General features: G+C 34.6%; 2 pseudogenes; both read left to right on the top strand.

Moving 5' to 3' along the window:
- The first annotated feature begins 2347 nt into the window (after positions 1–2347).
- On the top strand, positions 2348–3092 carry LOC147404576 (UDP-galactose/UDP-glucose transporter 4 pseudogene; annotated as a pseudogene).
- Positions 3093–3214: 122 nt separating this feature from the next.
- The window catches only part of LOC147404577 (protein ORANGE-LIKE, chloroplastic-like), a 61395-nt pseudogene continuing 51267 nt past the window's right edge, over positions 3215–13342 (top strand).

Consider the following 13342-nt stretch of genomic DNA (forward strand, 5'->3'; position numbering starts at 1 on the left):
GGATGTGTATTCCATTACTTTATTTTGTTACCAGATATATTTCAGAAATTCGGATGAGGTATCTTGAACTGACAAAATCTTAGAAACCACGCTCGCTAGAAAAATACGATCCCAGAAACATAGAAATCATCATATTTCAGACAAAAAGAAGCTTCACGATAAAAATCACTAAAAACTACCAAATTACCAAAATACCCCTAATATCAAAACGACCCTAGAGCTTACGTTACGCTTAGGAAAACTCTCTCAAACATATAAAACAACAAATCAAAATCAAATAAATCATTTAGCCAATGTTCACAGAATTTGACAAAATTACAAAAATGCCCCTCATAAAGTTCATGACCATTTCACACAAAAAATTTCATAAATGACAAAAACTAATATTTACATTAAATTCCTTACAAAAAATCGATTCTAAAACATCCTAGAACATTAAAAATCGACTTAAAACGTGAAAAGTCCTCTCCGGGGGTAAAACGGTAATTTCAAAATTTTCATAATTAAAAATTTTAAAATTAATAAATAAAATATTAAATAATTAAAGTGAAACATTAATGAAATTAATTTAAAATTTTGAACCAAAGAAATCGATCAATCGGGTTCTCATGAAAAATTATTGAGTGTTCGTGAGATATTTCTTTAAGGACCCCTCCATTTGGGGGTCCAAAGAATTAAAGAAATAATAGAGGAGGCTTCTCCAAAAATTAAAGTCAATCAAGTAAGACCAAAGTCAAGATATTTAAAGTCAATCAAGCAAGACTGAAGTCAAAATTAAAGTCAATTAAGCAAGACTGAAGTTAAGATATTAAAAGTCAATCAATTAAGACTAAAGTCAAAATATTAAAAGTCAATCAAATAAGATCAAAAGTCAAAATCATAATAGAGTTCTAATTAAATAATAACTCTATCTAATAGAGTTCTAACTAAAAAATAATTCTACCTAAAACAAGTCTAACTAAAACACAACTCTAATTAAAAGAACTCTAATTAAATACTAACTCTATCAAAATCAACCCCTAAAAAAATTTATAAATAGAGGTGCTCACACCCTATTTTCGGATAAAATGGTAAACCCTAAGAGAAATAGGTCTAGAAGCCCCCTAGCATCCCATAAACCCTAGTTTTGGAGTCCCAACTCCTTATCTAACATCCTTTCTTCGATTTTAGCCTAAAAAACACTTAAAATCCCTTCAAAAACACCCCAAAATCCATAAAAAACTCAAAGAATTCAGATCCTAGAAAAAAGAGATACCTTGCCTTGGAGATCAAAAATCAAATCTGGAGACAGAACGAAGTAAGAAGTACAGTACAAGGAACAATTTTTGTCGGATCTGAGGGAACAAAGTCTTTGCTATTAGAAAGGTATAACTTATTATTTTTTATTTATTTATTTATTATTATCTAGGTTTTTTTAGCAATGTAACTTATTTGGAAAATTAGTAGAGACCGGCTTTGGCTGGGCGGGGTTGGTGCCTAACACCTTCCAACCCCGTAACATGATCCCCGAATTCAGTTTTTTCTATTCTAGATTAGTTCTTTATCTATTTAGAGTCATTAATCGGTTCCTAGACCGTAATAACTAGGTGGCGACTCCCAAACCTCAAGGGTCAAAAACGGATCCGCGCGCCCCACGGATCGAGGACGCTTTCAGTGACGACTCCATTGGGGACTATTGAGGATCAGACTTGAAAAGCCCCAAGTTTGGGAACATTGCCAGTAGGACCTAGTTTTCATTTTATTTTTAGTTATTTATTTTTTATTTTGATTTTTATCATTCTTTCGGCTCTATTGGTGATCATTGATTGGGATGTTGAATTTTTTTTTTTGCATATCTTTGTTATGGTTCAATTTGGGATCATTCAAAATGACCCTAAATAATGCAGGATATCAAAGGCAATGACATAAGGAATGACCCATTTTTTATTTGAATTATTTTTTAGTCTGTATTATCTTTTATTAGTATCTTTTGGTTCAATTTTGGATACTTTGTTTTGACAATTGTTTTTATGGTTTAATTAAGGGTCACCTTTTGATGATTCCTAAATAATGAAAGATTAAAATTGACATAAACTGAGAATGTAATGATGATGGTTGGGATGAGAGTTATTTAATTTTTTTTTTAAAAGAAAAAAAATAATTTTGGATGATTTTTTTGGCACTTTACTAAGCATAGGCGACGAGTTGTAAAAAAATTTTATTTGTGAGTGATGCATTAAGAAACGAAAAAAGTGCCTTTTTTTAATGTTGTTCATGATGAGGAGAGGGTTCCAAGAAAAAAAATCAAAAAAATATTTTTTTTTGTTAGTAGAAAACAGTTTTTACTGTTTGTTATCTCCTTCTCCATATGCTGAAAAACAGCAAACAGAGGACATTTTTCTTGATCTCTCTCTCTCCCCTTCATCTCTCTCTTTCTCTCTCTCTCTTCACCACCAAACAAATGTTGAACCCTTGGAAGACTTATGTGAAGCTCTCTGCCGTTCTCATGGGTTCCCATGGTCTAACCAAAGGGTCTCTCGCTTTTCTTAATTACCCGGCACAGCTCATGTTCAAATCCATCAAGGTTTTTCCTATAATGGTAATGGGAACCTTCATTCCTGGTCTACGACGGAAATACTCAATCCTCGAATACCTTTCGGCTCTACTCCTTGTCGTGGGTCTCATCCTTTTCACCTTAGTGTATGTTCACACATCTCCTAACTTCAGCGTGATAAGTGTCGTGATGATATCGGGTGCTTTAGTCATGGATTCCTTTCTTGGTAATTTACAAGAAGCAATCTTTACCATGAATCCGGAAACAACACAGATGGAGATATTGTTTGTTCAACTGATTGCCTTTCTTGATTCCACCCATGCTTTTGATTGGAGAGCTGTTCAAGGCATGGACTGCATGTTATCAGCATCCTTATGTATATGGGGTACTAGTGTTCGAAGCAATGGCCACATTAGTCGGCCAAGTATCCGTTTTGTCCCTAATTGCCCTCTTTGGTGCTGCATCCACAGCCATGATTACAATGGCAAGAAAGACGATAGCGTTATCTTACATGATGTTCACGAAGCCATTAACAGAACAACACAATAAAGTCTTTTAAAGAAGAGAAGAAAGTTGGAAATAACGCCTTAGCCTGAAAATGCATTTTTTTTTCTTCTTTAATTTTGATTTGTGGCTAAAAAAAAAAAAAAAACCGAAAAATTCAAAGAAAGAAAAAGGGCGATGGTGATGTTTTTGAGGTCTCACGTGGGCCAGGCCTATAAGGTTGGTGTTGGATGGGAAAATTTTGTTTTTTTTTTTAACAAATTTACATATGGCATTTATCAAAAAAATTTCATTACTTTTAAAAGTTTATTTTACTCAAATAAATTTTGGGTGGGACCCACATTTTTGCCAAAAAAAAAAGAGGATTAATTTTTTGAAGGGCGTTCCTCAACAAATATTGGCTGGACTTTCTGTTTTTTTTCTAACAAAACAGTCATGCATGTGAGGCTCAATTCTTTATATTAGTTTTTATTTTATCAATGTGGGTCTCACCCCAAACTTTGCTAAGTGACGGAAACCACTTTTAAGAATAGTTGTTTGACTGCAAATATAGATAACCCTTAAGCAAGGCTAATCTCACTAATCTAGTAAGGTTTCATACTTACTAAGGGTAGTTGAGTTCACCGTGTGCCACATAAAATCACTGTTCAATGTCATAGGGTTGTGGAAGCCAAAACTTAAAGAATTTTCAAAAGAAAATTTTCAAGAAAAATAATTAATTTTTATTTTTAGATTCGGGATTTCGTAATGGCTCATTTTCAAAAACCTTGGATCAAAACTAAAAAAAAAATAAATGTGAATTTTATTTTTGGATAGAAAATTTCCCATCAAAATCTTTAAGATTGTGACGTTGGATTGCCGACATGATGAACCACGTGGCTTAAGGACCTTTAGTAAAATTTGAAACCTTATGAGTTGGTCACGTTAGCCTATGTTCTCAAAAGATTTGCCATGCATATTTTTCAAAAAAAAATAAAAAAATGTTCATCACTCCTTACCTCAACAATTACCATTCTATCCTCGATGCAATATTTGTTAAAGTATTGATTTTGTTTGGATCGCTTGAAGTAACCCTTGATTGGACCATAAATAATAAATTTGTGGGCATTTTCAATGTTGGATCAAATTAATTATTCTTTGTGTTGTATGCCCATATAATGTGCCATGATCTCTACAGATATATTTGTGATGTGTTTGCTTTCATTTTAATTTCGATGTGATGAGTTTTATGTTATTTTCTTGATCAACATTCATTTGAGAACCCAATGTTGGATGGTTTAATTGGACCCATGGAACCATGTGTTTGAAAAAGGCCCCGGCACACTGTAGACACCCCATTTTTGCACTCGCCTGATTAATCAACTCGTCAATCCGATTGCAATGATTCCCAATGATGGATGTGTATTCCATTGCTTTATTTTGTTACCAGATATGTTTCAGAAATCCGGATGAGGTATCTCGAACTGACAAAACCTTAGAAATCACGCTACGCTAGGAAAATACGACCCTAGAAACATAGAAATCATCATCTTGCAGACCAAAAAGAAACTTCACGATAAAAATCACTAAAAAATTATCAAATTACCAAAATACCCCTAACCTCAAAACAACCCTAGAGCCTATGTTACGCTTAGGAAAACTCTCTCGAACACATAAAATAACAAATCGGAACCAAATAAATCATTTCACCAATTTTAACAGAATTTGACAAAATTACGAAAATGCCCCTCATAAAGTTCACAATCATTTCACATAAAAATTTTCATAAATGACACAAACCAACATTTCCATTGAATTCCTTACGAAAAATCGATTCTGAAACATCCTAGAACATTAAAAACCGACTTAAAAAGTGAAAAGTCCTCTCCGGGGGTAAAACGGTAATTTCACAATTTTCATAATTAAAAAATTCGAAATTAATAAATAAAACATTAAATAATTAAAGTGAAACATTAATGAAATTAATTTAAAAATTGAAACTAAAAAATCGATCAATCGGACTTTCAGGTAAAATTGTTGAGGGTTCGTGGGATATTTCTTTAAGGACCCCTCCATTTGGGGGTCCAAAGAATTAAAGATATTTTAGAGGGGGGTTCTCCAAAAATTAAAAGTAAATCAAGCAAGACTGAAGTCAAGGTATTAAAGTCAATCAAGTGAGACTGAAGTCAAAATTAAAGTCAATTAAGCAAGACTAAAGTCAAGATATTAAAAGTCAATCAATTAAGACTAAAGTCAAAACATTAAAAGTCAATCGAATAAGACCAAAAGTCATAATAGAATTATAATTGATTAATAACTCTATCTAATAGAGTTCTAACTTAAAAACAATTCTACCTAAAACAACTCTAATTAAAATACAATTCTACCTAAAATAAGTCTAACTAAAACACAACTCTAATTAAAAGATCTCTAATTAAACACTAACTCTATCCAAATCAACCCCTAAAAACATCTATAAATAGAGGTGCTCACACCCTATTTTCGTATAAAATCATAAACCCTAAGAGAAGTAGGTCTAGAAGCTCCCCTAGCCCCCCATAAACCCTAGTTTTGGAGCCCCAACTCCTTACTTAACATCCCTCCTTCAATTTTAGTCTAGAAAACACCTAAAATCCCTCCAAAAACACCCCCAAATCCGCAACAAACTTGAAGAGTTCAGATCTAAAAACAATGAGATACCTTGATCTAGGAGATCCGAAGTCAAATCCGGAGACAGAACGAAGCAAGAGAGTATAGTACAAGGAGCTCTTTTTGTCAGATCTGAGGGAGCAAAATCCTTGCTATCGGAAAGGTATGAAATTTTTATTTTTGTTTTTATCTAGGTTTTTAGCAATGTGATATATTTGGGAAGTTAGTAGAGACCGGCTTTGGCCGGGCGGGGTTGGTGCCTAACACCTTCCAACCCCGTAACATGATCCCCGAATTCAGATTTTTTATGGTAGATTAGTTCTTTTTATCCATGTTAGAGTCAGTTTGGTTCCTAGACCACAATAACTAGGTGGCGACTCCCAAACCTCAAGGGTCAAAAGCGGATCCGCGCACCCCGCGGATCGAGGGCGCTTTCACACACCCCACCCTATTTTGTACACACCACGTGCACGTTTACTGTTTTGCGCACTTACACGTCCCATTTAGTCAACGTGGCACTAGTGTGTGACCCGATCTCCTCGGAGATACGACGTCATTCATGAAAACCATAACTCCAGTCACGTACCTTAGGGTATATCAAACTGGGGCATCAATACCGTCTGATCAAGTGATTCTGAGAGGTATATTGATGCACCCAGGCTGGGGCGACCTGAGCCTTTGACCTATTGTGAGCCACACAGTCACATGTCTCGATTGCCAACGTAGTACTAGTATGTGGTCGGTCCCCTTGTGGGATGCCAAACTATTTATGAAAGCTACAACTCTTGACTCATATCCGTAGGGATAAAAGATGATCTAAGTATATCAATTGCACTTCTTAGTCAAAATCGGTGCCTAAGCAAGATCTTGCCCCGCTGTACCCTACTGGACGAGGGGGATAGACTACGTCTATTCTAGACGAGAGGTATTTAAGTGGGCCCTTGCTCAGCATTGTGCGCTACCTCTCAACTGGAGATCAAACTGGCTGTTTTTGGCTTCAGAGAAATGAGTTAAGGTTTTAGATTATCACCTAATAGGTGTGCTTGGGCAAGGGTGGCCAGATAAAAATGCATTACACGTAGTAAGCTTAGAGTCTAGAAACCTTCCCTATAGGTTACAACTCGAACTTATCGTGGGTGTTCCCGGGTTGTTCATTGAATGAGACTTTGTGATTGATGAATGCATGTGAATGTATGCAAATGATAAGATCATAATGTACGATTTTGTCCTCAAGGATCAATCTTTTCTATTTAACCTAATCACTAGGTGCACCAACCCAATAAAAAATATATTTTAAACTTGACCCAATCCATCTCGATCCAACGATCATTATGGGTTGAGCCATTTGAATCAAAATGAAATTCAAACTTTTTTCTGATTCGAATTTTTAACCCATTTTAAAAGAAGAAAAATATTTTCCAGAAGAAAAATATTTTTCAGAAGAGAAATACTTTCCCAAAAAAAAAATTTCTAAAAGAAAATATTTTCTAAAAAAAAAAGAAAAGGAAGAAAAATATTTTTCAGAAAAAAAATGGTTTAAAAAAAATCTATTTTTGCATGAAAAATTATTGAAATATGTTTGTGGAAGTTGTTATTCAATGAAAACATTATTTGTCAATATTTTTCAAGAGTGCAATAAAATTATTTTTCTAAATATTCATTACATTAATGAATTGTTTAATGGGTTGGTGCACAGAATTCAATAAAATCTCAGGGTTCATTTAAAATGTTATCAAGGGGTGACACTGAAACTGGTTAAATTCACATTCAATGAGGTATATGGGTTATCATTGTATCTAAGCTCAATCATCCATAGTCTAGCTAGGGTTATAAATCCGGTCAGTTAAAGTAAACGTCAATATCAAGTCAATAGTCAGAAATGACCTCAGAATTTCTCAACATCGCCCAGTTGTTCCCTAAAGATCATAGTGCTTCAATCTTACCGGTTGTAAGTAATATCTCAGTCCTCAGTCCTAATCAAACTCATGTGGGTACTTGCCTTGAGTTTTCATGAGTCATTTGGGTTAGCTCGAGTCCTTTTTTCCAGTAAGGTCATGTCTTCCTTAGATTGAGTTTACTTTTTTCCTATTGAGTCAAGTTAGTTCATCGAGTCTATAGAGGTGTCTGTCGCCCCATCTGAAATTGATCGGATAAAGGAAATTTTTGAATACCTCAAGCGCATTAACGAATTAACTAATAATTTGATAGATTTATGTTCTGAACAAGAAAATAAGAGTCGGGCTCAATCTTTGATCGAGAAAGGAAAGGTCTTTGACCTCGAAATAGAAAATAATTCCTAAAGAAATTCAAATAGAAACCATCTTATCCCTAGAGGAACACGAGGGGATAATGAATTTACTCAGAAATTTCAAAAGACTTGTTTGTGTGATCATATGAGGGTATGCTAGGTACAAACTTGGGTGTTGTTCAACATGGAATAAATACTCGTCTATATCGATGGAATCAAAGAAAATGTTATAAAATGTATCAGTGTTATCCTCACTACATCTTGAGTTGCAAATCACATATTATCAGTCGATATGGGGATACCTTTTGAATTGATCTCTGATAATGGGTCGTACTTCAAAGCATAAGTCATTATTCTGTGTACAAGGTTCAAAATCCGGCATCGCAGATCATCACCCTACCGTCCTCAGATTAATGGAGCAGTTGAAGCAGCTCGTAAGAGTTTCAAGATAATCATCAAAAAAATATGTTTAATCACACTGGGATTAGTTAGAAAAATTACCATTCACACTAGGGGCACATCATACTTCAATCCAGTCTTCTATTGGAGCTATTCCCTACTCTCTAGTATATGATATGGAAGCAGTTTTGCTAGTTAAATTGGAAATCCTGTATTTCAAGGTCTTGATGGAAAGTCAATTGCTAGAAACAGACTAGACTCGTCATTGGGTACGAAGAGTTAAACTTGATTGAAGAAAAATAACTTTGGGTGCAAACTTATCAAAGAAGAATCGCTCGCACGTTTGATAAGAAGGTTAAAGTTCGCTACTTACAAGTCAAGGATTTAACCATCAGACTTCAAAGAAATCTAAGTACTCCTCCTCGACCATAGGAGGAAGTCTGAACTTAATTGGAGAAATTCATCTATCAGCAAGAAAATACTACTTTGAAAAACCATCAGATTTCAAAGAAAATCGAGCACCTATCTTTGACCTTAGAGAGAAGTTCAAACCTAATTGGTGAGTACGTTCATCGTCAAGGAAATATTACCAAGAAATGCTATCAAACTTCAAGATCATGATGGAATCGAGTTACTAGAACCAACAAACCTAGACTAAATCAAACGGTACTACATTTAAGGAGGCCATCTTTGACCGAATCAATCCTCATATTACCCAGTTACCCAGTTCAACATATCCTTTCTCAACCCATTTGCAGTCTTTTCAAAAATAAAAATTATGCCTTTTTCTTTCTCAGCCCGATCACTTAACCCAGGGGAGGGAAATATTCGAATTACGTTTTGGTCTGATCCCAAAATTATGGGGTACGTAGGCAACCAGAGAAATTACTTCAGGCCCGACCACATCAAAATAAAAAAAAATAAAAATAGATTCCCTGACAAAGAAAAAATCTAAAAAGAAAAAAATTTCAAAAGAAAAAAATTGTCAAAGTGGGGAAGAAAATTCAAGGGAAAAGAAAATAATTTAAAACGAAATGTCACACAAGGGGCATTTGGGTTTTTGAGCCTCAAGATCCCTTTCTTTTTATACCCAATCATAAGCTTACCTATGAAAGTCCTCCTAAGTACCGTAAGAAAAGTCAAGGAAGATAGAAAAGCATGATCAGATAGTAACTCCAGAAGTTCAGACAGGAAGAAAAAAAAAGAGCCTGCTAGGTTGAAAATCCAAAATGGCAACTTAGGAAAAAATTAAGGCAAGCTCGCGAGGTTAAAAATCTGAAAGGATGACCTTGGCAACAATCAAAGAAAGAAAAAAAGAAAAAATTATAAGCTCGCTAGATCGAAAACCTAAAAAGGCGATCTAGGCAAAAGCTAGGGCATGCTCGCTAGATTGAAAACCTGAAAAGGCAATCTAGGCAAAACTTAGAGCAATGAAAAAATAAAAGAAAACCTCCGTTGAGTTGAGAAGCTTAAAAGACAGCCCGTGCTGAAATATCAGAAGTCCGAATGATCAAGTTTCAATACCCAGTTTGAACCAAATATATACTTAGTGGATACAAGTATCTCGTCTATGATTGATCTGAAGAGTTTCATGTCTCTAAGCGAACCGACGGGGAGAAAGAACAAATTCTATGATGAATTTCAGAAAGAAATATTTTGTTCCAATTTCTTTGAGCCTAACTCAAAATCTTCAATATAAAACGTTAAAATTAAAAGTTAAACCTTTATTGCGCTTGCGATAATCAATGATTTCAAACTTTCATAACAAGAACACTTCCTTTTTCTAAAGAGTACAGTTTCCCCCCTTACACTAGGGGCATTCGTTTTCAGATTATGTTCAATTATCCCCAGTGTAATGTTCCCTATCAAACTATGGGCATTTTGGTTCTGAAATCTGGTCAATTCCAACCCCTAAAGGATAAGGTTAACTTTGAATTAAAGGTTACCCTCTTGATAGCAATTTTGAAAACACCTAAGATTCAAAGAGAGTTAAAATGTTTACCGGACCTTCATAAAATCCAACTTTAAAAAAAAAAGAATCAAATGCGGTGTTAATCCCCCGTTTGTTTCCCCCCAAAAGCTTAGTTCATTACTCCTTCACTCCGAGTAGGTAGAGTAGAACTTCCCAAAAAAAATTAGTTCATTACTCTTTTACCCTGGGCAGGTAGAGTAGGACTCCCAAAAAGCTTAGTTCATTACTCTTTCACTCCGAGTAGGTAAAGTAGAACTTCCCAAAAAAAATTAGTACATTACTCTTTCACCCTGGACAGGTGTAGATACCCCATTTTTGCATCCGCCTGATTAATCAAGTCGTCAACCCGATCGCAAAGGTTCCCAATGATGGATGTTTACTCCAATGCTTCATTTTGTTACCAGATATGTTTCAGAAATCCGGATGAGGTATCTCGAACTGACAAAACTTAGAAACCACGCTACGCTAGGTAAATACGACCCCAGAAACATAGAAATCATCATCTTGCAAACCAAAAAGAATCTTCACGATAAAAATCACTCAAAATGACCAAATTACCAAAATACCTCTAACATCAAAACAACCCTAGAGCCTACATTACGCTTAGGAAAACTCATTCAAACACATAAAACAACAAATCGGAACCAAATAAATCATTTCACCAATTTTAACAGAATTCGACAAAATTATGAAAATACCCCTCATAAAGTTCACGACCATTTCATACAAAAAAACTTCATAAATGACAAAAACCAACATTCCCATTGAATTCCTTAGGAAAAACTGATTCCAAAACATCTTGGAACATGGAAAAACGACTTAAAATGTAAAAAAATCCTCTTCGAGGGCAAAATGATAATTTCACAATTTTAAAAATTAAAGATTTCGAAATTAATAAATAAATCATTAAATAATGTAAAGTGAAACATTAATAAAATTAATTTTAAAATGTGAACAAAAAAATCGATCAATCAGGCTTTCAGGCAAAATTGTTGAGGGTTCGTGAGATATTTCTTTAAGGACCCCTCCATTTGGGGGTCCAAAGAATCAAAGATATAATAGAGAGGGGTTCTCCAAAAATTTAAAGTCACTCAAGCAAGACTAAAGGCAAGATATTAAAGTCAATCAAATAAGACTAAAGTCAAAATTAAAGTCAATTAAGTAAGACTAAAGTCAAGTATTAAAGTCAATCTAATAAGACTAAAGTCAAAACCCTAAATCAAGATCCTAATCTAAACTAATCAAGTCAATCTCATAAGACTAAAGTCAAAACCCTAACCCTAATCTAAACTTATCAAGTCAATCTCATAAGACTAAAGTCAAAATCCTAAGTCAAAACCCTAAAGATTAAGTCCATCTCATGATACCAAAGTCTAAACCCTAATTGAAACCCTAATCAAACCTTAATGCTTCTAAAAATTTTATAAATAGGAGCCTCCACACCCTATTTTCGTAACAAAGAAAAAACCTTAGGAAAAGTAGGTAAAGAAGCCTCCATAGCCTCCCCAAAACCCTAATTTTGGAGCCCTAACTCCTTCCCTAACACCCCTATTCCGATTTTAGCCTAAAAAACACTCAAAAACCTCTCAAAAACATCCCAAAAATCCACAACAAATTCGAAGCACCCAGATCCAAGAAGGAGATACCTTACCTCGGAGATCAGGAATCAGATCCGGAGATAAAACGAAGTAAGGAATACGGTACAAGGAGCCATTCTCACCAGATCTGAGGGAATAGCACTTTTGCAGATCGAAGGTAAGTTTTTTTTATTATTTTTTTAATCTAGGTTTGTTATTAGCGATGTAACTTTATTTGGGATAAGTAGAGACCGGCAATGGCCGGGCGGGGTTGGTGCGTAACACCTTCCAACCCCGTAACATGATCCCCGGATTCGGATTTTCTGTAGTAGATTAATTTTTATCCATTTTAGAGTCAGTTTGGTTCTTAGACCACAATAACTAGGTGGCGACTCCCAAACCTCAAGGGTCAAAAGTGGATCTACGCACCCCGCGGATCGAGGGCGCTTTCAGTGGCGACTCCACTGGGGACTATTGAGGATCAAACTTGAAAAACCCCAAGTATGGGAGCATTGCCAAGATGACCTAGTTTTTTTTTATTATTTAGTTGGATTTATTTTATTTATTTTTTCTGTTTATTTATTTTTTATCTAGATTATAGATGATTTTGGGTATTGCATTTTTTTTTCTCTAATTAAGGATCACTTTTTGATGACCCCTAAATAATGAAAGATTCAAATTGACCTATGAAAATGATGGAATGATGAAGGTTGGACAGAAATATTAAAACATTTTTAGAGAATATTTTAGTGAGAATTAAGTCTGGGAGCCTCTTAATAAAACATAGATCTCGTCGAGTAGATTAATTTAGAATCTGAGTTCACTCAATTTCGTTATCGGAAGCCTTAGATATCATCGATGCAAGTTCAATCTGTAAATCTGGAATTAGTTCTGAATGAAAGTTGGGACAGCAACGTTAAAACTTTTTTACAGAACATTCTAGTGAGAATTAAGTCTGGGAACCTCTTAATAAAACGTAGATCTCATTGAGTAGATTAATTTAGAACTTGAGTTCACTCAATTTCATTATCAGAAGCCTTAGATATCATCGATGCAAGTTCAATCTGTAAATCTGGAATTGTTTCTGAATGAAGGTTGGGACAGCAACGTTAAAACGTTTTTACAGAATATTCTGGTGAGAACTAAGTCTGGACACCTATTAATAAAATGTAGATCTCATCGAGTAGATTAATTTAGAACTTGAGTTCACTCGATTTCGTTATGGGGAGTCTTAGATATCATCGATGCAAGTTCAGATTGTATTTTCCTAATTCACAGAAAATCTGAATTTATCTAATGTTGACACAATTAATGTTCTTGAGAGTGAGCTCATCTCAACCATTGTCATTCTATCATCAATGTAACACCTATTGGAATCTCGATTTATTTTGGATCACCCAAAAGTGATCATTGATTGGACCTTAAAAATTATAAAAATTATGCCTATTGCAATGTTTGTTTGATCAATTATTATATGCCAT

Source organism: Akebia trifoliata, chromosome 4 (assembly GCF_017979445.1).
Source record: "Akebia trifoliata isolate Shusen 1 chromosome 4, ASM1797944v1, whole genome shotgun sequence".
NCBI lineage: Eukaryota > Viridiplantae > Streptophyta > Magnoliopsida > Ranunculales > Lardizabalaceae > Akebia > Akebia trifoliata.